The sequence below is a fragment of the Lissotriton vulgaris genome, unplaced genomic scaffold (genome assembly GCF_964263255.1).
Source record: "Lissotriton vulgaris unplaced genomic scaffold, aLisVul1.2 SCAFFOLD_2602, whole genome shotgun sequence".
In the NCBI taxonomy this organism is placed as follows: domain Eukaryota; kingdom Metazoa; phylum Chordata; class Amphibia; order Caudata; family Salamandridae; genus Lissotriton; species Lissotriton vulgaris.
In genome coordinates this window covers 180,228-193,723 of record NW_028253772.1, presented here as the reverse complement: position 1 = coordinate 193,723, position 13,496 = coordinate 180,228, and the positions used below count along the sequence as shown (strand labels likewise).

Here is a 13,496-nt window from a genome sequence, read left to right as displayed (position 1 = left end):
GTCACAAAGGTCCATTTTAAAAGAAGGTTTCTGCAAGCACAGACACTCCTGCTCCCCAGAGTCTTTGCCAATAAGGGATACCTGTCTGCTAAACTACTATACTATTGAACGTGTTACAGATTATTTAACACCTCACAGAATCCTTAATTAGGACTGTGGATTCTGTAAAACAAGATGTTTATAATGTCCGAAAATCAATAGATCAATACAGCTCTTGATTGACAGGTTTTACTTTAGGGACATGTATTTTTTTCTTTCACACTTGCTCCATCAGGGGGCCTTGGAAAGAGAAACCATTAAGAGTAAGTGAGGTCTGCAGTCAGCAGCTTTGGGTCAATGGCCACGTTTTGTACATGAGGAACAGCAGTATAGACTAATACATCACCAGAGAACATCACATTAAATTCAAAGGAACACATTTACACACATCTTAATTTTATCCAGGCCCAGCTCCAGGAATTTTTATTAGGGTGGGCCAAGTGTGCATTCGTGTGGGCCACGGCGGGCCAGATTTGTCACTTATATGTCTAGCCAGGCCTGCTTCAGGGCCCTCCTTTATCTCTCCTAAGTCTTACAAGGAAGGGCCAGTAAAGCTCACTATTTTCCTTTCAAATCTCTTTCTAAATGTTCTCACTCTCAAAAAGTTTTCTTTTTCATAAAATGTCCTCTTGATGGAAAGAGAATGTTTCTGATGTTAGAGTATCAGGCAAGTGACACTTCTCGGGCTCTCCCTCATGACCTCCTCCTCGGATCCCTTCACTGCCACCCTCCTCCAGCGCCCCTCATCTCTCCGTAGCCCCCCCTATTGATCTCTTCCTCGGATTCCCTCACTGCCACCGTCCACCAGCGCCCCTCATCTCTCCGTAGCACCCTATTGACTTCCTCCTCAGACTTTCTCTCTAAAACCCTCTACCAGTGCCCCTCATCTCTCCGTAGCCACTCTCTCTTATGCATTTCATTTGATGTATATCTCTACTCATATCAGTGTAGGGTGTCACAGTACTTTACATCACACACACATTATACAGAGACAAACGATCAAGCAAGTATGTAAATCAGGTCTACAGGGAATGTCACATAAGCCAATGAGGATTACAAGGTGTAGGAATCAATGTCATCCATACTGGTGGGCAGTATATTTTAAGAGGGTCTGGAGAAGCACAATGTAGTAATGGATCTCTTAGTTAAATGTAATAAAAAGAACTAGAGATCCAATTAGCATATTGTAAATTAAAGTTAGGGGTTTTATTTGAGAAGGAGAGAGAAAACCCACGACTACACAGGTCCAGGTCTGAGGCAATATTCCACGAGGTCTGAGGCAATATTTCAGAACACATCAAATGAGAATAAGAACTTAACACAAAAAACATTCTTTAAAGATATAGTGTCATCAAATATGAATATTACTTACATACTACACATCCCTCATTTATATTGGAAAATTAAAAACACTATACAAACCAATAATACAGCAAATAAAGAAAAAACAAATAATCAAAACGTAAAATGCAAATCATAACAACATTCAATAGATATTGATGGAGCAAGGATTCGCATGTAATGTGACTTGCTTGTTATCAGCCCTCTTGACATAACGTTAATGTATTAATCAACATGTTTGTTTTATTAACATCGCATTTCACATAAACATTTGGGTATCCAGAAGAAGCTTGCATAGGTGTTTCTACTAACGATAATCTGTTTGCACTAAAATGGCTGCTGCTACGCGGGATTTTCTACTGCGCATGCGTCTGTGATACTCATGTGACATGACGTATCTTTCGGTTGGAGGGAAACTTTCGCTTCCTATGTGTTCCGGAGGGTGTGGTGCTGCCAGGGGTACTGGGTGCGCCCGGATAAATGTCTGACGCTTCTTCTACCTCCCCGTCATGCTTCACGATGCGAACGCGGCAAAACACCCGCTAAATCACCAAAACAACCGCAAAAGTCGGAGAACACACACAAAAAATCACCACAAAGAAAATCAACTTATCAACTTACTTGTGAAATCAAATTTGGAATACACACGTGCACACCACAATATGGAAATATCAAAAATAAGAATTGCTACATTTTTGGGAAACAGGAATTCAACATTGATCCAAGAGAGCCCACAGAGAGGCTTGTAGTTTCATGTACCACTGACTCAACCTGGGCACAAGGGGTGAAAGCAAGGAAAAATGGGTGCAGGCCTATGGCACAAAGCTCACTGCCTGCCTTCAAAATGGCCGCTTGACCCCCATCCACATGGCCAGGAGGACCATGCCTCAAAATGGCCCCACCCAACATAGCCAGCCCCCAACCCCTACTCCAAAAAGTCAAAAAAGACAACACAAATCACCACAATCCAATGCCATCCATCAAGTTTCAGAAGGTTTATGCTGCCTGCTGGTGGTTTTCTGGTGCAGAATTGCACTTTTTGCAATTTAGCGAGTGCGAGATTGTTGCTTCACGACGCGAACGCGGCAAAACACCCGCTAAATCACAAAACCACCCCAAAAGTCGGAAAACACACACAAAAATCACCACAAAGAAAATCAACTTATCAACTTATTTGTGAAATCAAATTTCGAATCCAAAAGTAATACAAATGGCCCACCACCAACATAGCCAGCCCCCAACACCACCCCAAAAGTCGAAAAACACACACAAAAATCACCACAAACAACATCAACTTATCAACTTACTTGTGAAATCAAATTTTGAATCCAAAAGGCCTCAAATCCAAATATCCAGCAGCATCCACAAAAAGTAATCCTTCCCAGTCAAGATCGAATCCAAAATGGCCAGGAAAGGAAACAGGAACAGGAAGTTGGAGACTGGGGCACTTCCTTCACCCCTCCCCAATGGGAGGAACTTGCTGAACAGGAACAGGAAGTTGGAGACTGGGCCACTTCCTTCCTTCACTCCTCCGCCATTTTTATTTTTTTTTGTAATTTCGCGAGTGCGAGATTGTTGCTGCCTGCGCCGCGGGCCGCGAGCAGTGCGAACACAAGCAAAAAATCCGCAGCGCGCGGATTTTGCGGGAAATCTGCGAATCTCGTGGATTGCGGATTTACCGAAAATCCGCAAAATCCGCGAGCGGAACGGATTTTACGCCCATGCCTAGACTTCGCGAGAATGTACATCGCTGAGGGTAGAATACCTCATCTCCCTGCCGATAATCCAATTGCTACCGGAAGAAATTGAAAATCTCAGGCAAGTTCTACACAAAACAAGTGCCCCCAGAAGGCCGCTATATTTAGAGGGTCGGTTCTTTATCTACTTGCTCATTTGCACGGCGGGGAACAATCCTACCGGGAGCTCAGTCCAGAGCACCGCGGCCAGCTAGCTAGCTGCCGCCATGTTTTTCCCCACCCCTCAAGGTCTACCCACTCCACCGATACAGTATTCTGTGCTTTATGTTCTAATCTTGTGTAGAAATTAATAGAGATAGTTATATTAATAAATACATAGTTTTATATAACTACTGTGTGGTTCTCCTTTCATTTAGTCATTCAGGAGGTGATATTCTGATAAAACAATCTGCTTTATATCCCTTCAAGATTAAGCCTGAAGGCTGCTCTCCACAGCTACAACTAGGTTAACTTTCTAAAGGTTATCTTTGGACTTATACATCATAAGGGTCGTGTGGCCTGGTACAAGGTGCCCAATTTAACTAGCAGATAAACACACAAATCTGTTGGATTGGCATCCCAGAGGTACCAGTAGCATTTTGTTGAATTGACATTTTAATCGCTGATAGTCAATTTAAGCTCCCTTCAGTGACCATAGGTTATAATGGAGAAATGGATCACTGAAATAATATCGAGGGACAAAATATCGACTTGCCAAAATATCGTGGACAAAATATTGACAGTCAAAATATCGAGTTTGTATCTACAAACAGGTAAGTACAAAAATATCGAGTACAAAATATCGTTAACAATAATATAGATGTAAAAAATATCGACTTTATTAAAAACAGTGTTAAATTAAATTAATATTACATTTTAATTACTAAAATATACTTAAAAATACTTAAATTAAATTATAATAATTAAATAATAAATGAAAATAATAAAAATAATTTTTTACAATCTTATTTGTTGACCCTGAACCCTAAAAATACCCCTTTACCCAAAAACCCAAAACTGACCCTGAACCCTAAAAATACCCCTTTACCCAAAAACTGAAAACTGACCCTGAACCCTAAAAATGCCCCTTTACCCAAAAACTGAAAACTGACCCTGAACCCTAAAAATACCCCTTTACCCATGAACTGAAAACTGACCCTGAACCCTAAAAATACCGCTTTACCCTAAAACTGAAAACTGACCCTGAACCCTACAAATGCCCCTTTACCCAAAAACTGAAAACTGACCCTGAACCCCAAAAATACCCCTTTACCCTAAAACTGAAAACTGACCCTGAACCCTAAAAATGCTCCTTTACCTAAAATTTATCAATATTATTTAATTACCAATTAATTATTAATTAACAATAACAATAAAGTAAATATATTAGCACATTAGCTGTAATTATTTTAATAATTAATATTATTTTTTCCCAATTAATTACTTAAAAATAACACAAAATTATATATATTAAAAATTTACTCTAATTAATGTAATTAACTAATTACAATTAATTAATTACCAATTAATTACTAATACAAAATATGTTCAAAATTATATTAATTAATTATCTAATTAATATTAATTAATTATTAATTAAAAATATTAACAAACATATATTAATTAATTAATTATTATTAAATTACTTCCCACCCTATTCCCCTATAAACCCACAACCCGCTACAGAATTACATTACGCAATTATTATAAAAACAAAATTCATTTAATAAAATATTTTATAACATTAAGACACACTTTTCACACATATTATTACATAAAAATACACTATAAAATATTATATATTATTAAAAATTCGATATTTTTGCTATCTATATTTTATACAGTCGATATTACTTCACTTACCTGAAAAACAATATTTTTGTAGTCGATATTATGTCCAGTCGATATTTTGTCCAGTCTATATTTAAAACTCGATATTATGTCCAGTCGATATTTTGGAGTCGATATTTTGTCTGTACACCTGGAGAAATAATCTGTTTTGGCTTCAGAAAAAGGAACATCTTTAAAATCAGGAACTGCTAAAATGATTTGGGCTTTGACTAGACACATTCAATCTCATTCTACAGTTAATGCCAAAAATGTAAAAAAATAGTGCAAATGTGTTTTTCATCCAAGTATTGCGCTGTGGGCCCATTACTTTATGGTACCTTGTAAATATTGTACATGTGAAACTGTTTATAAGTGGTATTACAACGTAAAAGATCTTTTTCAAAAAATGTTTTTGTGCATTATTTCTCGTTATATGCACTGAGGAGGTACCTTGGGGATATTGTATAGGAAATACTGTGCAGCATGGTTAAATCAACAGCGGGTTGGGCCCTTCCATCATTGTGCTCTCATGGCCTACATCCCTGTACCTTTGTATTTCAACTTCCCAGTTCATTCACCTTTGTGTTCTCTTGGTCCTTAGTCACACAGCTCTCCCTCAAACCACACACCTCTCTTTCCCTCATTGCTCTGTGAACACACCACCACCCTGCTTGTTACTACACACTTGCAGCTTAATGTCCTACACACATATCTGACTCCACCCTGTCACATGCACACATCTCACCCTCATTGACACATACACTCACACCTTATATACTCTTTCACAGACACTGCTTCACAAACTACTCTTGCTGTCAAGTGCATGTTCTTCAGCTTCTCAATGTCCCCTTGCATTTCAACACATGACAATTCCATGGGTACTGCCAAATGAGCACACCCCTCTCTATCGTGTGTTCTCAACACACAAACGCGAACAAATAAATACTGACATATGCAGACACCGCCTCCATAAAGGTGCATTCACACTCCTCTCCAATCAGTGACACACGCTCAGCCTATTTCAAGCACTGCCACTCACACAAATATATGTGCCTTACACACAAATACCCCTCACTATCACATATGCATGCATTCTCGCCAATATCATAAGACATACATACCTACTCCCCCTCATTGGTGCATCAATTCACACTTCAAGGACACTCAGGGGACATATTACCAAGCAATAGCGATAATTATCGCTATTTCTTGGTGAGAGACAAAAAATTACCGCAGAGCTGCAGCGATTTTTATCGCAGATAAACCTTGATATTACCAAGGTTTATCGCAAATGCGATAAAAATCGGCCGCAATGCATGAATATCACTGAAAAGTCAGCGATATTCATGCATTACCGAGCTAATGCTCTTAGCCATGTTATCCACCTCCCATTAGGTAACATGGCTAAGAACTGCTCAGGGCAGGTGTTAGCTTTTGGAGATATTAACGCTTAGCGCGAATATCTCCAAAAGTTGGTAATAGGAGATAGCGATGTTAGCGACTGTTTCCAGTCGCTAACATCTTGGCACGCCCACTTTGCATGTCATTAGTGATAAATATCACTGACATGCAAAGTGGGGCCCAAGATGGTCGCTATCTCCAACTAGCTGTCGCTAACTGGTGTTAGCGACAGCTAGGAAAAAGGGAGATAATTTTATCTCCGCTTTCTTGGCTTTTAAAGCCAAAAAAGCGGGAATAAACCCCCTTGATAATATGCCCCTCAGTCTTTGTCATACCTCTCTTCTCCGTTTAACCCCTTTAACCCCGTAGTCTTTCTTAATTTAAACCACAGAGGCTGCAGTGCAGGGGTTTTAACCTTCTAATATTTAAGGAGAGGTGAAAAAACTCTAGGAGACAGGCACGCTAAGAAAGACAGTTGGAACTCTCAGAACTCGAAAGTGGTTCAAATCCTACCAGCAGTGGCAGAACTTGCGTCCATACTACTTTCATTCATTCATCAAACACTGTGGCAAGGAAACATCAAGTCAGTCAATGCATTTTTCCACGTTATTAGGCTGGCACTACTCTGAGAGAAGAGATAACCATAAGGGTGCGAGAAGTAGAATAGGGACCATGGTTACCCCTTGCACCACTGAATGATGTTTGTGCTTTTTATCAGTTCCAATATTGCTACATTTAGGAAGAACTGCTGAGTATTATAGCAACCCACTGGTAATGTGAATAATGATTTTTTATGTTCACAGTTCAGCATTCTTATTGTTCCCTGCCTCAGGAAGATTGTACTTTCTCCCTCTGACCAGTTCCTGCATTTTATTTATGTTGACAGGGCCAGTACTTTCATAAAATGGCACTATAAGAATGGAGCTTCTGGGTGGCGGAGCCAAATTACTGATAGAAGGAAGGATGCAATTTTACGGTATAAGTGGAGGGCATTAGCTCAAAAACTTTCCTTAGGGCCTCATTTACAAAATGTTGATGCACAGCAGCATAGCAAGTATTCCTGCAGTGCTGCTATGAGTCAAAATAAAAGGGCAGAAATGCATTGTATCTACAAGATGCTGCACATTCCTGTCCCTCTCTGGTGCTAGTGCACAAACAGCAGCCATACACCAACTTAGACACCCTGACACCATGGTGGAAAGGTGCCTGCGTTGTAGGGATGATTGTTTATGTGCAAGAAGGGACACCTCCCTGCATATAAAAATCATTAAAGGCGAGTTGGTCCTCTATGTTTGCTGCAGAATGCAACACACATAGAAAGAGCAACAAACAAGGAGAAACAAAAGTATTTCTCCTCTTTGTGCCACTTATGCTCCACCCCTGGGGAGTCATAGGATTCTGACGCATTCCCAGGTTTACAACATTTTGTCAATCTGTGAATGTGTCAGGTTCCATGATGTTACTTGGGAACACCCACAGCAGCACCCATGGAACTCCCTTTTCACTCATTTACAAGGTCATGAAAAGTCATGCAGGGTGACTTTATGCAGCCTTGTAAATATGGGCAGGCACTCTGCACCACTCGTGCTTCTAAAATAGTGGTGCACTGGCACCACAATGGGCTTATAAATGAGGCCCTATCTTTCCTGGAGTGAGTGCTAAAAAATCCTTGTATCCTTCCTGCATTCAGCCTGTGATGCCCACTTAGCTTGGCCACCGTGTACACGGCGCATAATCCTACATGTACATGTGCACAAAGGTGTTTGCGGCAGTAGGGTTTTTTGTGTGAGTGGATGCATTCTGAATACCACATTTAGCTTGATCATAGGTTCTTCAGATACAAATTTTTTAACACCTTCGCTGCGGCGGCTATTCCGCCGCAGCGCTAAGGGGGTGGGGAGGTCGCGCGGCGGCTCCATACTATGACGGAACCGCTCCGTCATGGCTCGCGGGTGAGCTGTGCTTGTGACGGAACGGTTCCGTCATGAACCTGCCCGCCCATTAAAGCGTCAGCGCAGGCGCAAAATCAGCGCCGCGCAGGCGCGGCGAGCCGGCCGTGACGGAACCATTCCGTCACAAGCACAGCTCACCCGTGGCTTGTGACGGAGCGGTTACGTCACAAGCATGGGAGGGGTTAAATAAAACTGTGACGAATATTCTTTACTTGCAAAGCTTTCTTTCCTAAAAGGGAAGACACATGATTAAGATTTCAATGTAGAATCCACAAGACACTGCAAACATAGGGCCTCCTTTACAAGGCCATTGCGCCACTGGTGCGTCACTTTTTTTAACACACCGGCGGCACAGTGTGCCTGCCCATATATACAAGCCACGTAAAGTTACCCACTTTGATTTTTCATGACCTTGTAAATATGAGTTCCTTTCACACATTACTCCGGATGAAAGGGGCAATCCATGGGTGTTGTTGTGGATGTTCCAACGCAACATCCATGCAACTTGACATATTCCTAGATTTACAATGTTTTGAAAAGCTGGAAATGCGTCAGAATCCTATGCCTCACTAGGGAAGGGGTAGGAGTGGTGCAAGAGGAGAAATACTTTTATTTCTCCTCGTTCTTTTCTCTTTCTATGCATGCTGTATTCTACAGCATGCATAGAAAGAGGACATGTCATCACTGATTGTTTTTGGGCTTCCTGCACAAAAACAATCATCCCCACAATGCAGGCATCCCTGAAAAATGACACAAGGGTGCCTGTGCTGGCACATGGCAGCCAATTTTGTGCCAGCGTAGGGGAAAGCACACGCATGCATTGCATTGATGTCAACATAATGCATCCATATGCTTTGAAAATTATGCAGCTCTGCGCAGCAAAATGGCTTGCGGCGCGACGCTGCATCATTTTCTTGTAAATGAGGGGCACATTGACCACCCCCAAATTCATGCAGTGAATTAACTATGCCTTAGTGCTTTAAAAGTGTAGAAATCAACAGGAAACTCGCCACTCTTTGCAAATCGTATACCACTTAAAGGCTCATAATTACCAGTTTGAACTTAATAAATTAATATTATTTTTGGAAATCAATTTTTCAAAACAAAAAGTTTTTCTTTATTTCGGTCTCTTCAAGAAGTAAACTATTTACATACATTTGTTTGCATAACATTTCCCTTCGAGTTGGAATAACATTGCTATACCTTTTTAAAAATGGTAAAAATCTGTTCTAATTTATTTACATTTTTTTGTGTAATACTTGACTTGCATTAATGGGCGAACAAAATGACATTGGTCGAAGAAAGGCTGTTGCTACTAGAGATGCTTCAAGAGAAGGTGCATGGAGTGCAATGCTTTTGGAAAAATCGAGTACGTTACAATAATCCCACTGTGTGAGCACTGTACAGATGAACTAGAACTTATGTGCACCTGATAAGTGACTCAATTGAATTTGCACTATTTGGATATACATGCACCTGGCAATTTCTTGATTTGGTTCCAAGAATTACATTCATTATATCCAAGTAAGGTGCTAGCAAGGATTCTGAAAACCTCGTACTTTGCATACCGTTCACAATATTAAAGAATTTAAAAAATGGGTAAATAAATTCATAAACGAGAATGCTACATGGTGCCCATTTAACCATGTGCCAAATGTATCTTTTAAAACTGATACCTCTATTATTGAAGCTAAGAAAATGAAATGGCAAGCTAGTCATTGTTGACTAGGACATGAAAACTACAATTAGATATTCAAAAGCTGCCGTCTAGAATAACAGTAACTATATAACAGTATAAACAATTTTAGAACATGCACAGGTGTGTGTTTTACATGGAAAACAGACGCCAGAATTGACATACACTACATAGCATGGCATCTGCTTCACTTAGGATTTACAATGAGAAGACTTCAAATCTGTGTATCCTTCCGCTGAGGTACCACAAGGTGAAATACATGGACAGTAAGAACATGTGGTAACTTGATACATTTAAACCAAGGAGCACTTTGCTAGACTGGCTGCTGAGGTATCCATATTGCTGGTGCCCTGTGGTGTCTTTCTGTATATAAAGGACCCTATATTCATGGTGTCAATCAAATGCTGTTGGAGGTTCCAGACTGTTCGGTTCTTAAACTAATGTTCCCAAGTCAGGCAATGAGCCAGGGACCAGGCACTTTACTCAGGAAGCACCAGGTGTGGCTGAGGACAAGGGTGCACTTTTCTCCTCTACATCTTTGAAAACTTTGGTGTATCGGACATCTGGAAACGGTTTAATTTCTCAGGATTATTGGATGCCATGTGTGAAAAATCACGGATTATGTCCTGGTAGGTCTCGTCACTTGGCTGTCCATATAGTCCTTCAGATTCCCGCATCTCCTCATTCATTCTTGCCACTCGCAACAGGGTTACAATATCAGCATTTGCAGCTTCAAGTGCAATGGTCAAGGGGCATTTTCCTTCTTCATCTTTGGTGTGCTGATTTGCCCCATGCTTCAGAAATAAGCAGACTTGCCCGGTGTGCCCTAAAACCGTTGCATGATGCAGGGGTCCTCTGCCATGCAGGTCCATGTGATTAACATTGGCACCATTCTGCAGCAGGAACTCACAAGTGACCAAAGAGCCCCCATGCACAGCCTGAATGAGGGGTGTTGCGTTGTTGTCCTCTGTATTCACCCAGTTAACATCTGCGCCATGTGCCAATGCTTCTGCCATATCAGGAAGGCTTCTCTCATGCGCAGCTTGATAATGGTACAGCCCTGGATGAAACTTTTTTGAATCCTGAAATACTGAAGAATCTCGCTTCTCGACTTCTAGGACTGGTTGATGCAAACTTTTTGAGGATACAAAAGAGGCAAAAAGTTCTCGAATGCCTTCTGAACTGAAGTGGAATACACTGGCATTGTTTTTCACTGAACTTCTGGCAGATGTTGAGAAGTGATCCTGTGATGCCAGGGACTTCTCAGAACTGCTGAGGTCTTCGTTCTTGCACTGGGAATAAGGCCTTTCCTGTCCATCAGGAGGGTGTGAAGCAACGCAGTCCTGGTTCACAAACCTCTTTTCCATGTACTTTGCTCTGATATATGCCTCCTTTTCCACTCTTGGACTTTCATTGTCTGGCTTCTTTACTCCAAGGGTTTTCAATTTAGCTTCATATATTTGATTAATAACTTGATTTCCCAGTTCACACATTAGCTTTAGTACTTCAGGCTCCCATGTATCTAACGTTAATGACCTTACTTTTGAAATGTGCACACCAAGGCTCCTGTGTATCTCAGAACACTCAATGCACAGGATGATTCCAAGGTTGATGCTGGCCCATTGCGGATCCGCCAGACCACAATCGCAGCAGACCGAGTTTCCAGTGATACACTGGACCCGCTGTAAGGCACTTTCACCTTTAACTGATTTTTCTTGCACATTGCTGCCAGAGTCCAGACTTCCTGTGGAAGGTGGAGATTTCTTATCCAGCTTCACCGTCTCATCACTCTTTTCTCTATATGCTGCAGCAATGCCGGTTTGGACAGCTTTAATCCATGCCTGTCGCAGCTTTTCTGAGTCAGCCTGTAGCATGCGGCTCTTTGTTGGTGTGACTACTTCAAAGCAGAAACGTCTTTCTATGTCTTCAAAGTGTTTAACTGTGCAGAGCCGTAAATCTTCGAAAACCACTGTGGGGTTATCCTTAATTATTTTATGATATACCAGTTGGTTGTTTTGTATTGAGAACCAGCGCCTGTTCCAAGTTTTAAAGGCATTAGTGGCCCTTTTAAAGAGATATCCTTCCACTACAATGCCATTAGCAGTATCAACATTGTATTGAAGTCCGAGATCATCGTTGGTGAAATCCTCCTGCTGAATAGTGGAGTGTTTTTGTTCCATGTCCCTCTTCTGCTTTGCTGCATCCACATCAAGCCGATCCAGCTGTGAACCAAGCTCTTCCATGTGCGGTTCAAGTTCACTGAAGAGATCGTAGCCCTGGTGGAAGAAGCCGAGATGGGCCTTCATGAAGGACAACATCGATTTTAAAATTTCAGTCCTCCGCCTTGACTGAAGAACATTGATTTGAAGGACGTTGTCCAAAGCTATGTGCTGGAAGCACTTTCTTTTTGTGATTAAGGTGTTTGTTGCCTCCTCCACCTCTTGCAGTTTAGTTCTTTGAACTTGGGCATGTTTAACTAGAGCGTTTTCTTTTTCTTTACTGACCTTATCAAACTGCTTCTTTGCATCTTTGAATTTTTGAAGATCGTCCTGAATAAATATCTGGAGCTGTGTTTGAATGGATCTCTGAGCTTCGTCAAACAGGATTGTGTGATAACTGATCATTTCTTGGAGGCAGTCTGAAAACTTGGTCAAGCTAGACTCAATCACCACATCCTTGCTCGAATACTGTGCCAGGTCCTGCATGCCATTCATAAATTGCTTGTTGGCAGCACAAAAGGCCTTGCCTGCATCAATAATGCCACTACATAGCTTAACAAGCTTATCAAGTTTCACTTCCAGTCCCGTCACATCACCTTCAACCTCCTTCAAAGCGGCTCTGAAACTGGGAGAGTCCTTCAAGCACTCCTCGAAATCAACGCCCCCCTTCATGCTGACGCCTCGGCCCCTCCCGGGCGATCAAGATGAGGGCAGGATTAAGGAGGCAGCAGCAAGATAAGGGGGTCTGAGCACAGCAGTTGAAGTCTGTCACACTTCAGCCTGCCTCACCGCTGCGCAGCTCTCAGCCCTCGGCGCTTCCTCCACTTCTGAACACGGTCCCTGCTGGCAGACACTCCAGTCTCCTAGATACGCACATAGACATAGACAACGGACAACAATGCAAGAGTCTGAGCGTCATAGACACAAAATATAGAATCAGATTGTTGTCCTCAGCAGGGTTCCACCAATGTATTTGCATTTTCAGCAACAAGGCAATTTATCATTGGAGGTAGTGGTCTTTAATAATTTTTCTGTACATAGGCAAACCTGCTTTTTTCATTGTCTGGTCACAAAGGTCCATTTTAAAAGAAGGTTTCTGCAAGCACAGACACTCCTGCTCCCCAGAGTCTTTGCCAATAAGGGATACCTGTCTGCTAAACTACTATACTATTGAACGTGTTACAGATTATTTAACACCTCACAGAATCCTTAATTAGGACTGTGGATTCTGTAAAACAAGATGTTTATAATGTCCGTAAATCAATAGATCAATACAGCTCTT

At 41.4% G+C, this 13,496-nt stretch overlaps 1 pseudogene; it reads right to left on the bottom strand.

Annotated features, from left to right (window-relative positions):
- Positions 1–10,525: 10,525 nt before the first annotated feature.
- LOC147660761 (arf-GAP with coiled-coil, ANK repeat and PH domain-containing protein 2 pseudogene) lies at positions 10,526–12,886 on the bottom strand (annotated as a pseudogene).
- Positions 12,887–13,496: the final 610 nt, after the last annotated feature.